Below are 14,624 nucleotides of genomic sequence, written 5' to 3'. Positions count from 1 at the left end.
TTAGTTAGACTGTGTGTAGGTTTTATAGCTGCCTGGTGTTGTTCCATTTATGCTGATGGAAAAGTTCTGAGCTTGGTTTGCTAGGGACGTTAATAACCTGCAGTGAAGTGGAATAATTTCCCTCCACAACATCACATCTGAATCTAGTGCACAAAATAGTTAGTTGCATACCTGACAAATGCATTGTGGAGTCATCACTCATCAGTCGTCGATCCGGCCACTGAGCCAAAGCCAGGGGAAGCAGCCCTTGCTGGCTTTGGGGCACCGAGCCACCGATGGCCATGCATGTCTGATGGTGGAAAGCGGTAAGGACATCGATCATTCCTATAATCTGCAGCACATGACATGAAACATTCGTCGTCGGATCACGTTAGTATTTTCCATCAAGTATATATCTGTGAGAGACCAATTAAGCACAATTAGAAACAAGCTAGTTTTAATGTCGTAACAGCAGCCCACATGTCCACAGAGACAAGGAAGGCTTCAGGGAAAAAATATCGGCGAAATTTCACTGCAATTTCCAATATTTCGCTTTTATCGGTGAGTAGCGAAAAGAGAAAAAATACTGGTATGGTTGTGCAAATTTAATTAATGTTTAAAATAAAAAATGCCGATAAATATGAAATTTTCAAAATTTCGTATTTATCGGCAGGTGCCGAAATTTTTTCTCTACCAGTAAAAAAAACCCTAAAACCAACAGGCCTAGCGTTAACGGATAGGATAGATGGTTATTGGGTCGATGATTTTACCTGGAACTGGAGACATGAGATCCCATAATATTAGTTAGCTGCGTGATGTAGTTCCATACAGCCGAGCTCCAAGAGGAGTGGGAGCCTCGAAATCGAAAACCTTGTCGAGAAGAGGGATCGGACATCGGAGCTAGCTGTGCGAGAAGGGTCTGCGGCGAGAGCGAGGTGTCGTCGAGCGAGCGAGGGCGAAACCTGGACCCAATCTTAACATGATCTGAGCGGGGACGTTGGGCCGTGATCAACGCCAGTGGGCCGAATGGGCTATTAATAAGGCTTAGTTCATTACTTAAACCCGGCCCGTGCTCTTGATGCCTCCGTACTGGGCTACTTGCTTTAGTTTTATATTGTTAATATTATTAATTAAGGGAGTAACGGTTAGAAATTTATAACCCCAACCCACCACCAAAAGAAAAACTAGTTTATAAATAAATATAAATCCCATGGCTAGCGAAATTTGATTGACGAACAGTTTATTCGGCGCTGCAACATGTTCTTGAGCTCTGCCTAGGGACGGGGCCCATTAAATACAAAGTATTAAGTTGAATACCCATTAATTTTGACAAAAAAATTCATATATTAATGAGGCCGACCGAGCAGGAAGCCAGCTGCGCCCAGCCAGCCACCGAACCAAGGTGAGCAACTAAGCAAGGAATTGATGAATTTATTTATATTTAATGAAAATAAGTCTTTGCAATTTGTTATTACTTATACATTTGTGAAAAAATAGCAGTAACGTAAGCAACTAAGCATGTAGTGAGGAATTTTTTGTAATACACTTGAGTACTTGTAATTTATTTGTGGGTGAAGCGTGTAGTGAGGAATTTTTTTCTGACAATTGAATAATTGTTTCACCATATTTATTGAAAGGAAATTCTTTTTGAATTGCAAGCTAAGAATGAGGACATGTTAAGTATTTTCAAGCCATGACGCAACACCGTAATAACCCAGGTGCCAGGTGCGCGCGCGGTGCGCGGTTCTCCGATAGGACAGGCGATAGCAGGTATATTTCTTTTTCGTGCTCCATCAAGGCACACCGTAATAACCCAGCCACGTGCTGGGTATGCCGCACACACCTAGTTAGAGACTACAAAAATCAAAAGTCTATTTCTTTCTCTCGAAAATTATTTATCCACAATTTCCTAATTTTTAAAAATTATAAAATTGTAAATACTTTTAAGTGTAACTCTTTGCACATCATCTTTAAGATAAAATTCTAATCATAACTTCTTATAATATTACTAACTTTTACATATAATTCTTTCCTAACAATTTGAAGAATAATTTCTTAGTACAACTTTCACGATACATACAAATTTAATGTATAATTTTCTTTAAATAACTTATAGAGGATAACATTTTTCTCCACAAACTGAAGATGTTATTGCAAAGATTTCATCATACAAGTTCTATGTACAATCCTCGGTGTAATTTTTTTGGTATAATTTCTATATTAAATTTATCAAGAAAACTTTACACATATTGTAAGGTAAAAGGGTAAACTTGGAAAAAATGAAAATAATAACACTTGCTATTATGGAACGTAAAGGAAAAAATGAAAAGAGAAAACAAATGAATTAATGGACCGGACGTCACACATGGGTGGGTGCAGCTCTGTTGCGGCTATGGTCGCATCGTGCGCCAGGAAGTGCTGCAGCGCGCGATTGTCTAATTGGATTTGCAAGGAACATAAAGTTATTTTGTAATTTGTAAGCATCCTTATCAATGCTATTTTGTTGTTTTAGAATTTTACCCTCTATTTATTTGAGATATTCTCACTTAGTATGCTGATCATTAGTATGTCTATTATCTGTATGTTGAATAATTTCAAATTATGAACAATTTGATTATCAGTACTCAATTATGCGCTACTAATACCCACCTTCCAAATCTTGGACCCTCCCCTGGCTCTATACCTCCTCGCATACTAGGATTTGCTCCATTACGGGATACTATTATGAAGGATGAGTTTGGCTCTTCGAAGCATCTCATTAGGATAAATTGAATTCTCCCAAGACGAAAAGGGAAAATAAATTGGACACATCTCCATTCATCCTTGGGTTTCCTTTACGGCCTTTTTTTTTAAAATAACCATCCTTTTCAACCATATCGTAGAATTGTAGCATTCTCAGCAGGCTAGGTGGGTCCTCCTGCTTACACCAATCAAGCCTCCCATGCCCCACCTCTTTTTAATAGCTGGTGAAGATGAGGGCCCACAATCCGGCCAGGTCCTTCATTTGATTTTTCACAAATGCAGGACTTGAGGTTCATTTTGTTGCTTCCCAAGGACTGCCACTACCTAGCTAAAAATTGTAGGAAATTCATACAAATTACAAGATTCAGATGAACTTTACAACAAAATTGTAACACTCGACCGTATGTGCAACTACAGTTATAATCCCTTTTAGTTGAAGTTGTTGATTAGGCTGCCCAAATAATTAAATTAAGCCTTAAATGGTGAATTGATGTTTGTAATCTTCTACATTTGGGTCAGACATGATCATTTATCAAGTCAGGTCGGGAAAAAAATCTCATTTTTTTCTTCAACCCAAGCCTGACAAACGCAACCATCGATTTAGATCTTTTTGGGGCTGAGCCGACACATGGTTGGGTCGGGTTGGGTAAAACATAACCTTTTGTACTTTTGATGTGGGTGTTTTCAGATTTGTGATTTCGGAGGCACGGGCGTCGGTCTCGGGACTGACGGAGGCGACGGGCGTCGACGGTGTCTAGGGCCTCGCTGCAGGCGAGGAGGTGACGGGCGTCGGGCGGCTGTAAGGAACATGGCACCATTTATGCCATTTCAAGTGATTTTGGTGATCAAATGACAACACAACACTTGGACTAATATGATTGTTAAGATGACCATTCTCAGGCTTTTAGGTTCAAGTGATGACAAAGAGGAAGAGAAGATAGGCGTAGCATGGCCCAAAGGGCCGCCCCTCGCGGGTCTCAGGGCAGCGCCCTGAAAGCTCTTCGGATCAAGAGCACCGGAAGAACCGATGACTAAGCATCGGTGCAACCGACGCTTGTCGGAAGAACCGGCGCTATGAAGTGTGGTGCAGAAGGGAATCGAAGCCAAGTCAGCCTATAGGCACCGGTTGAACCGACGGGTCAAAAAGGGAGCATCGGTGCATTGGGCGTCCTATGTTCCAGAGACGATGTCAAGACCCAGGAGAAGATTCTTCAGCACCGGTTGAACCGGTGATGCATCGGTGCATACCATCGGTGTAATGACGTCAGCTATCAGGAGAAGATTCTTAAGCACCGGATGAACCGGTGATGCATCGGAACAAAGCATCGGTTCTTCCGGTGGTCACTACATCAGCTGTCAGGACTTCAACGGCTACTTCAGTTTATGAGTGACCGGAAGAACCGACGCTACCCCTGCCAGAGGCATCGGTTCTTCCGGTGATACGCAGAATTTCAGCTGACCGTTGGAGCAACGGCTACAAGACTTGGTGGCCTATATATACGCCTCACCCCGGCCATTTGAAGTTTGCTGGAGTTGCTGGACATCCCACACACACCCAAGAACATCTCCAACCACTATAGAGCTTCATTGTACATCATATAGGCTTAAGCACACTTGTGAGAGTGCTTAGTGCTTGTAATAGGGATTAGTTCTTGCAAGAGCTCCCTTGAGAGAAGTCTTGCTGCGGCAAGCAACTTGTGATCCGTCGTGTGACCCTCCGTCTTGGTGTGGAGTGGCAACGACACTTTGTGCGGGGGAAGAGGAGGCCCCCTCCTTGGTGGAGAAGCTCCGTAGTGGATTATGGCCGGGTGACCGAGAGAGACGGTGGCGGTGCACGAGACTCGGTGTCTTAGGGGCACTTGCCTTTGCTTGCCGGCATCGCCTTGGTGGCGAAGTGCAAGACGGTGATCGGAAGAGCCTCGGTGTCCCGTGGACGTAGGCGTTTGTGCCGAACCACGTTACATGACCGTGTCTACTCGGGAGTTTGCATCCCTCTTGCACTTACCTCTTTACTTACCACTTTACGTTTCCGCATTTACTCTATCTTGCGTACCTTTACTTTCCTAGTTAGTTTGATTAGGTTTGGCTAGGTTGCAAGTCTTTTAGGGGTAAGTAGAGAGTAGCATAGATAAACTTTAGTCATAACTAGCATGTATAGGACGTGTTAGGTTTATCTTATGCAAGTAGTTTGAGTCCTAGGTTAAAAGGCGATTAGCGACCCTATTCACCCCCTCCCCCTCTAGGGTCGGACACCCCGGTGATCCTTACAGCGGCGTCTAGGGCCGTCAGAAGGCCAAGGCAGGAACGACGTCTAGGGCCACGGCGTGGAGACGGGAATCTTCCCGCGCGTGGAGTTTTGGCGGTTTTCTCAAAACCGGCCACCTACCCGGGTTTTGCGGACCTCCCAAAAACCGCGAACCGGATCTTCAGCGACATGGCGGCATCGCGGAAATGGCTTCGAGTCGAAGAAAGAAACTCCGCCGTCGGATGAGATCATGTACATATTTCCGGTTTTGCCCCTACGGGCGTTTTAGTGTCTAGTTTGAGTCGAGGGTATTTTGGACCCCTGCGTGGGCACCTTAAATACCCCTCACCCTCTCTCCTTCTTTCCCGGTGCTTGGAAACACACACGGCAGCACTCTTTCTCCCAGGCGTCCTCTCTTTCTCTCCCTCTCCTCTTTAGAACTAGGGATTAGAGGTATGGATTCTTGAGGTTTTTGTACTGAGATTGATCGGGAAAGGAGGCCCAATCCTCCTTGTGCCCTCCGGGGTTTTGAATTCAATTCAATCTCATACGATTTGTGCTTTGTTTTGATTGAAATTTGATTTTCCTTTGTCGATTCTCGAATTCAAGATGACGGGTTGTTTCTTGACGATTTTGTGACTCCTTGGGGTGTTCCTAATCCATCTTGCCTAGCCTTAAAACCCTCAGATTCACGAGCTCCTTCGAATTGAAGTTTTGGAGTTCTTGAGAAAACCCCAATCTTGCTTAGGATTTCGTCGATATCTCCCAAACCATGGAGTAATTCGTCGATTCCATCCGTGGACGTGTTCACAAGTTCCTTGTGGTCATGCCTGCAAAATTTGTTGAGATTTCGACTTGATTTGGCCACTTGATCATCGAGTTCTTGGAAGAACGTGGGCTGAAAAACGTTTCTGGACAGAGTTCTTCCGAGCACCGGTTAAACCGACGCTTGTACTCATAGGCGTCGGTTCAACCGGTGAGTGGTTTATTCATTCATTAGGGTTTTCTGCTGTTCGTCAGTTGCACCGGTGCTTTAGCTATGCACAGGCATCGGTTCAACCGGTGAAGCCTCACCAGCTTTCCCAACGTGCTGTTTGACTCGCTTGACCGGCGTATAGAAAATTCATAGCGTCGGTTCATCCGGTGCATTGTTGGATTCTTTTTGCTCTCCTGTGGACAACTGCACCGGCGCATTGGAGTTGAAATCGTCGGATAAACCGGTGCTCATTAGTCCATTTTGAGGTCTCTCTGGACAACTGTACCAGTGTTCATTTTGGATTTTGTCGGTTTATCCGGTGTGCTATCGTCGGTTGAACCGACGCTGTTTGAACCATAGCGTCGGTTTAACCGGTGAGTGTTTCTTCTCTGCTGCCGGCTCTGTGACGTCGGTTGAACCGGTGGAGTAATTCTTCACACGTCGGTTTAACCAGTGTTAGTATACCGTGCTGGTTTTGGTTCTTATTCTTCGCTCTTTATCCGATCTTTTCGCAGCTTGTTTCTAGAGTTTTTGCTTGTCTAGCTCAGTTATAGCTACACTTGCACATTCTAGAAGTGGGGTTGGGTGCGCACTTGGGATCTTAAGCCGAGCTTCAGGTTGCGATAAATTTTGATCAGCTCCCATTCACCCCCCCTTTGGTCGCCAGTTTTGGTCCCTCAATTGGTATTAGAGCTTGGTTAAGGTTTTCAGTATCTTGACCGGTTCGAAAACCATTTGGCGACCATGGCGAGTCTTGGTAAGATCCCTGTGTTTGCCGGTAGGACTATGCTTATTGGAAGGTGCGTATGCGAGCCTTCCTGCAAAGCATGGGAGCCGAGGTTTGGGAGATCACCAAGAACTAGGATTACGAGGTGCTTGCCATTCGGACCCCACCTCTTTAGGTGTTCGAGCACGAGGCTAACGCCAAGGCTGCCAATGCCTTGTTGGCTAGCGTTTCTCGTGCGGAGTTCTCACGCATCCAGGGTTTTCAGGAAGCCCACAAGGTTTGGACGTGTTTTGAGAACTACCACGAGGGCACACCTCAGGTCAAGGCCAGACTGTTCGAGACTCACCGGCGTGAATATGAGAATTTCACACAAGGGCCGGGTGAGAGCATTAGCGACATGTTCAGTCGGTTTCAATCGATTGTGAACAAAGTCAATGCGAACAGACCTGCTGATGCCCTTGAGTACACAGAGCATGAGAAGGCCCTCAAGTTGCTCTACGCACTTGACCGCTCTGTGTGGGATCTCAAGGTGAACAGGATCATCGAGTCTGCAGGCTATGAGACTCTGACCGTGAATGAGCTTTTCAGCAAGCTCAAGGCCACGGAGGTGGATAACCAGACACGAGCCAAGCTCAATGGTGCCCCTCCTTCCAAGAGCATCGCTCTTGTGACTGGCCCAGGTGGATCGAGCTCTAACGCTAACTCTGCTCTTGGCTTTTCTCTTGCCTCTCTGCCCTCTGTTACAGATGAGCAACTAGAGACGCTGGGCGACAACGACTTGTGCCTTCTCATCAGCAAGTTCTAGCATGTCTACCACAACCGGCAGAGGCGGAAGAACCCAGGGTGCTACCACTGCGGTGATCCGAACCACTCCATCGCCGAGTGCCCCAAGAAGTCCGGCGGTGGCCAGAACAACAACCCCGACTACTACCGCCACCGCGACCGCGGCAAGGGAGGCTCCAACAAGGAGCGTCGGCGCCACAAGCACCGCAGTCGTGATCGGGGAGGACGCTTCGACAAGGAGTCACTCAAGAAGCGTTTCCAGTACAAGGCCAAGAAGCGGGAGAAGGCCTTCCTGGCGCAGCTCAGTGACCTCGACAAGAGCTCCGACACCGACCGCTCTTCTTCACCGACCTCTGACGACGACGACAAGAAGAAGAAGAAGAAGCGGGACAAGGATGCCACCGGCTTCATCAGCTTTGCTTGGCGGCCGGTCAGCGCAAGGGCCTCTGCACCATGGCAGGTGAAACAAATGGTGCTCGTGCGTCTTCGGGTGAACATGCTACACCGACACACGTCGACTCTTCTCCTGGATTCGAGAGTGATTCAGAGGTAAACTCCACCATCGACCTCCTTGATACTGAGGTTAGGGAGTTGTACGCCGCTCTCGACAACCAGAAGAGGCTGCTTAAGGAAGCAGCTAGAGAGCGTAGAAAGCTTAGGGCTGAGCTGGCTTGTGCTAGGGAGAAATCTAATGAGGATGAGTGCGCTGGTTGCATATCTCACAAGAATGATCGTGTTGCTCTCCATGCCAAGCATGATGAGAACATCGCGAACTTGGATGCTGCCAAGACCTCGCTTTGTGACGTGGCTCACGAGCTAGCCAATGCCAAGCATGAGCTTGAACTGGTTAAGGACGCTCCCATTGTTAGTGATGTGCTTGAATGCGATGAGTGTCCTATCTTTAAGTCTAATCTAGCTTCTTTGCAGTCTAAGTTTGCCACTTTTGTTTGTGAACTAGAGGACCTTAGATCTAGGCCTGTTCTGCTTGGTGCCTGTAAGCTTTGTCCCACGCTTAGGTCGGAGCTAGATGAGAAGAACACCTTGATTAAGTCTTTGGGGAAGACTAAGGTCGGGGAGTCTAGCCCACCTATTGATTGTCATGTTTGCCCTGGTTTGATCTCTGATTTGGATAATCTTGCGGTAGAAAAAGCCAACTTGGAGAATGAGAATACCTATCTTAGAGCGATTCTTAGTTGGGTTTCTGCTAGTGAGCCGCAGTTGGGCATGATGATCAAGCAGTTCAAGCGTGGTGATGGATTTGGGGTCGGTTACACATACACGAACTCAGACTTTGACAAGTTGTATGGTAAGATTGGCAAGGCTGCTGGAGCTCCAAGTGCTCTGAACACTGCTAACACGAGCACACATCCTTCACTTGTTGACCCCGTGGATGGTGTGCTTAAGGAACCATTAAAAGCACCTCCACAGAAGCAGGTTTGGGTTCCAAAGCCCAATGAGCTGAGGAATCCCCTCGATACGCTCCCTGCTGCCACAGCCCAGGTTACCCAGAAGAAGGGGGCTGCTCATCCCCGTCCGCAGGCTAGGCCTCCACCTCCCATGAGAGAGGTGAGGTACCACTGCGATTACTGTGACAGAGAGGGTCACCTGGAGGAGTTTTGCTTCAGGAGGAAGCGGGCTGTGAGGCGTGAGCAGGAGAGACGCAACTCGGACATGTACTCTGCTCGGGTGCATTGTCCTCCTCGGTGTAGTGGTAGGCAAGATGCTAGGGCGCGCCGTGTAGGTGGAGGACAGGGAGACGGTGGTGTTTACCGTGCTCCAGCGGGTGGTCGTTTTGCCGGTCATGCTCCTGGTCGTCCTCAGTACGGCTATGGACCACGGGACCGAGGCTTTGGAGGAGGTTACGATGCACCACGCTTTCCTCGCGGTGGTGGTCGTCAGCCTCGCGGTAGACGGGACAAGGGATACACTTTGCCTGTTTTTGCTAACCCCTCTATAGAGCAAATGGCTCGACACTGGTTTGCTTCACACTTTGCTAACCCCAGTGTTGAGACATTTGCTCACCCTATGTCTCACTACTGATGTGCAGGTTGGAGGCTTGGAGAACAGGTGGATCATGGACTCCGGTTGTTCGCGCCATATGATCGGGAATGATAAATGGTTCTCCAGCCTCACCCCGATGCGCTCAAAAGAATACATTGTGTTCGGGGACAATGGTAAGGGAAAGGTACGTGGTTTAGGCGCTGTTCGAGTTTCTGATCGCTTTACCCTAAGAGAAGTTGCTTTGGTTTCGAACCTTGGGTTCAATTTGCTCTCTGTTTCGCAACTTTTGATGAGGGGTTTGAAGTTCGCTTCAAGGAGGGTTGTTCTCGTGTTTTGGATTCCAGAGGAGATTTGGTTTGCCGGATTTTACCTCGCGATCGGGTTTTCTTGGCTGACTTCTCTGGAACTTCTCTTGGCCCTTCTTGTTGCTTGTTGGCTGGTCCTTCTTCCGATCTGTGGAAGTGGCATAGAAAGACTTGGACATTTGAGCTTCGATTTGTTGTCGAGACTTAGCTCACTTGGCCTAATCCGAGGATTGCCCAAATTGAAGTTTGAAAAGGACCTCGTTTGCCATCCGTGTTGCCACGGGAAGATGATTGCCACTTCTCATCCGCCTGTTAATCAGGTGATGACCGCTCACCCTGGAGAGTTGCTACACATGGACACAGTAGGTCCTTCTCGGGTGATGTCAGTTGGTAGGAAGTGGTACGTTCTTATGATCGTGGACGACTTTTCTCACTATGCTTGGGCCTTTTTCATGAGAACCAAGGATGAGACTTTCGAGTTTGTTCGAGACTTGATCTTGAGGTTGAAAAACGAGCTACCCCAGGCCATGCGAGCGATTCACAGTGATAATGGCACAGAATTCAAAAATTCTCGTTTTGACACCTTTTGCAGTGATCAAGGGCTCGAACACCAGTATTCTTCCCCCTACACTCCACAGCAAAATGGAGTTGTAGAACGGAAGAATCGGACGCTGGTTGAGATGGCGAGGACGATGCTCGACGAGCATAGGACTCCTCGAAAGTACTGGGCTGAGGCGGTCAATACCGCTTGTTATGTGTCCAACCGCATTTTCTTGCGTGGTTTCATGCACAAGACTTCTTATGAGTTGTGTTTTGGACGCCAGCCCCGTGTTGACCATCTCAGAGTTTTCGGTTGCCGGTGTTTTGTGCTGAAAGATGGAAATCTTGATAAGTTTGAGTCTCGCTCGACTGACGGCATTTTTCTCGGTTATGCATCTCATTATAGAGCATACCGTGTGTTGCTTATTGATTCTAACATCGTCAGAGAGACTTGTGAAGTCACTTTCGACGAGACTGCACCGTGTAATCCTTCTGTCTTTGAAGTTGCAGGAGAAGATGAGCTCGGCACCTCTATCTTTGAAGATGAGGAGGAAGAAGCTGTGGAGGGTGATGCTGAGGCTACCACGTGTGCTGTGGACCCAGTCGCCTCCGCCACGAGCTCGGACGATGATGACGGCCCCGATCCTACTACGTCTACTTCCCGGGGGCCAGTCGAGCAGGTGACTCAGCTTTCACCAGCTGTACCTGAGGAGGCACCAGCTTTGGTTGAGGAGGAGGTGACGTCGACAAGGGAAGCACCGTGGCACATTCAGCGTCGTCATCCACCTCAACAGATGCTAGGTGATCTCAATGAGCGAGTCACACGGTCCACGATAACAAGTATCGCTGGCTTTGCTCATTCAGCATTTGTTGCCTCTTTTGAGCCCAAAGATATTGGACACGCTCTTTCTAATTCTAATTGGGTCAATGCCATGCATGAGGAACTCGAAAATTTTGAAAGAAACCAAGTTTGGGTTTTAGTCGAGCCTCCACCTGCTTGTAATCCCATCGGAACGAAGTGGGTTTTCAAAAACAAGCAAGGTGAGGATGTGTTGGTTGTTCGAAACAAGGCTCGTCTTGTTGCCCAGGGGTTTTGCCAAAAAGAAGGGATTGATTTTGAGGAAACTTTTGCCCCTGTTGCTCGTTTGGAAGCGATTCGGATTTTTCTTACATTTGCTGCTTCTAAGGGTTTTAAAGTTTTCCAAATGGACGTTAAATCTGCCTTCTTGAATGGCTTTGTCGAAGAAGAGGTTTATGTGAAACAACCCCCTGGTTTCGAAAATCCCAAGTTTCCAAACCGCGTTTATAAACTTCAGAAAGCTCTTTACGGTTTGAAACAGGCACCTAGAGCTTGATATGATAGACTGAAAACATTTTTGCTGGCTCAGAGTTTTAAAATAGGTTGTGTGGATAAAACTTTGTTCCTCATGCGGTCTGGCACTGATTTTCTATTAGTTCAGATATACATGGATGATATTATCTTTGGTGGCTCTTCTCACGCTCTTGTCTCTAAGTTTTCTGAGCAGATGTCCAGGGAGTTCGAGATGAGCATGATGGGTGAGCTGCAGTTCTTCCTCGGGCTACAGATCAAGCAAACTCCTCAGGGCACGTTCGTCCATCAAGCGAAGTACACCAAGGACTTGCTGCGGAAGTTCGACATGAGTGACTTGTCTCCTCAGCCGACTCCGATCAGCACATCGACGGCGCTTGATGAGGACTTGGACAGCGAGGCGGTGGACCAGAAGGAGTACATGAGCATGATCGGCTCTCTCCTATACCTGACGGTGACGCGGCCGGACATTCAGTTCGGCGTCGGCCTTTGTGCGCGGTACCAGGCTTCGCCGCGCACCTCCCACAGGCAGGTGGTGAAACACATCTTCAGGTATCTGAAATTCACCCCTGAATTTGGTCTTTGGTACTCTACGGATTCTTCTCTAGTTTTGGTGGGCTTTTCTGATACCGATTTCGGTGGGTGTCGGTTGGATCGCAAGTCGACATCCGGCACTTGTCAATTTCTTGGTACATCTTTGGTGCCTTGGTCCTCTCGCAAGCAGGCTAGCGTAGCGCTTTCTTCCACAGAAGCTGAGTATGCTGCCGCTGCTAGCTGTTGCTCCCAGATACTTTGGATGAAACAAACCTTGTAGGCTTATGGACTAAGTTTTGATAGGGTTCTCATTTTTATAGACAACATGTCTGCTATTAGCATTGCAAAGAACCCTGTCCTACACTCCAGAACCAAACACATAGATATCCGGTTTCACTTCCTGCGAGATAACCATGAGAGAGGTCACATAGACATGATCCATGTCCCTTCAGAGAGACAAACCGCAGATATCCTAACCAAACCTCTTGAGCAGGACACCTTTGCTCACTTGCGAGGGGAGCTTGGGGTTTGTTACCCTTTTTGACTGCTGACTTTTCTTTGGTTAGCTTTGTAGGTCTTGTTTGTTTTTCTCTTCGTTTTCTAGGTTTGGTAGTTGCATTGTGTATATGCATTGTACATTTATGCATTTTGCATTGCTTCACTTGCACTAGCATTCTTGTATATATTGCTATGATCTCCTAGTGCTTGCTAGTGTGAGTTTATAAATATGATCATGTATAGCTTGCTCTACTATGTATATGACATCATCTGAGTTAAGCTATTTTGATTTGAAAATTTGAAAACATGGTCACCCTGTCTTGGCTACTAGCATGTTAGGGCGTGTGGATATGCTTTGCTATCTCATTCATGCTAGTGTAGCCTTTCGTTAAGCAATTCATACTTGACATGATCTAAAATTGATGAAATTGCTTGAATTGTGCTTGAATTGGAATGGAATGATCCAGGTGGGATTGCTTGTCGCACTGATCGAGCTTTCAGGATGGCTCACCTTGCACTTGTGAGAACCCGGGCAAGGTTGTGCATGACTAAAATGAGTGCTTTAAGCTTTTGATTGCCTTTGGCATAGGCTTAGCCTCGTTGCTAAGTAAAGCATGACAAGCTTTAAACCCCTGGCATTAAATTGCTTGATATAATGAGATTGCAAAATCAATGTTTACAACATGCTCGGGGTGTTTTTGGCTCACCTGTATGAGTTTGATTAGCACTGTTTTTCATTCCCTATTTGCTAGTGCTAGATCAAGGGTGATGCTTTTTATTTCTCCTAAACTGGAACTTGCCTAGCTCTAGACTGATTTGATATACCCTGTTGAGCTAGATGCAGGTCTTGTTTATGGATACACACGCGCTTGTGACTAGTTGTTGCTCATATCCTTGTATCCCTGAATGTTTTCACTTACACCTCCTGCATTGCATTCATTATATAGCATATGTTCATGGGGAGTCTCAGTTTCAGGGGGAGCTTTAGGTCTAAGCCTTGATGTGTGCATGTGCCAACAAGGGAGAGAAGTTAGTGATCAAACAAGAGGGAATTTGTTTGATTTTTGAGAGAACCAAAAACTTGTTGTGCGCAGGGCTTTGAGAGTGCATACATGTGGTGAGAGTTGCACTGGTAAGGGGGAAATGCATTTCAGGGGGAGTTTCTGCTTTGTTTTGGCTCCTGGTTTCCTTGTTTCCCTCCGCTTCTAGCATGACTATGTCGAGCCCTGCCTCTGTCTTTGAGGAGTCATGCTTGTGTTTGATCGATTGCATTGAGCCGTTGCCCTTATCTGAGGGGATCGATCTCTGCTTGATCAAGTGACTTGTTCTTGCTTCTTTATTCTTTAATGTTTTTGTTTCAATCTTGGTTTGTTTGTGGTGTGTTGACAATGCACTCATCAAGGGGGAGATTGAGGAATGTTGAGTACTCTATCCTGCTTGTGATGAGTGAATTGTCAACCGTGCGTTGTGATCGTGTGCTTGGTCTTTGGTTGCAGGTACACGGGCGTCGAGCGTCGACGGAGAGTTGCCGTAGAGGATCTCAGGCCGGGCGGTAGCTGTGGCGTCCACTCCTGGATCGAGGGTGCAAGCGGCGACGGAAGGCGGGTTTCTTGGTTTGCGCCACAAAACCAAGGAGGTGGACGGCGGTTGAAGACGCCAAGTCGTGGAGGCACGGGCGTCGGTCTCGGGACTGACGGAGGCGACGGGCGTCGACGGCGTCTATGGCCTCGCTGCGGGCGAGGAGGTGACGGGCGTCGGACGGCGTCTAGGGCCGTCAGAAGGCCGAGGCGGGAACGGCGTCTAGGGCCACGGCGTGGAGGCAGGAATCTTCCTGCGCGTGGAGTTTTTGCGGTTTTCTCAAAACCGGCCACCTACCCGGGTTTCGCGGACCTCCCAAAAACCGCGAACCGGATCTTCACCGACATGGCAGCATCGCGGAAATGGCTTCGAGTCGAAGAAAGAAA

The sequence above is a fragment of the Panicum virgatum genome, chromosome 2N, assembly GCF_016808335.1.
Source record: "Panicum virgatum strain AP13 chromosome 2N, P.virgatum_v5, whole genome shotgun sequence".
Classification (NCBI taxonomy): Eukaryota; Viridiplantae; Streptophyta; class Magnoliopsida; order Poales; family Poaceae; genus Panicum; species Panicum virgatum.
Note: the sequence above shows the minus strand (reverse complement) of the source record.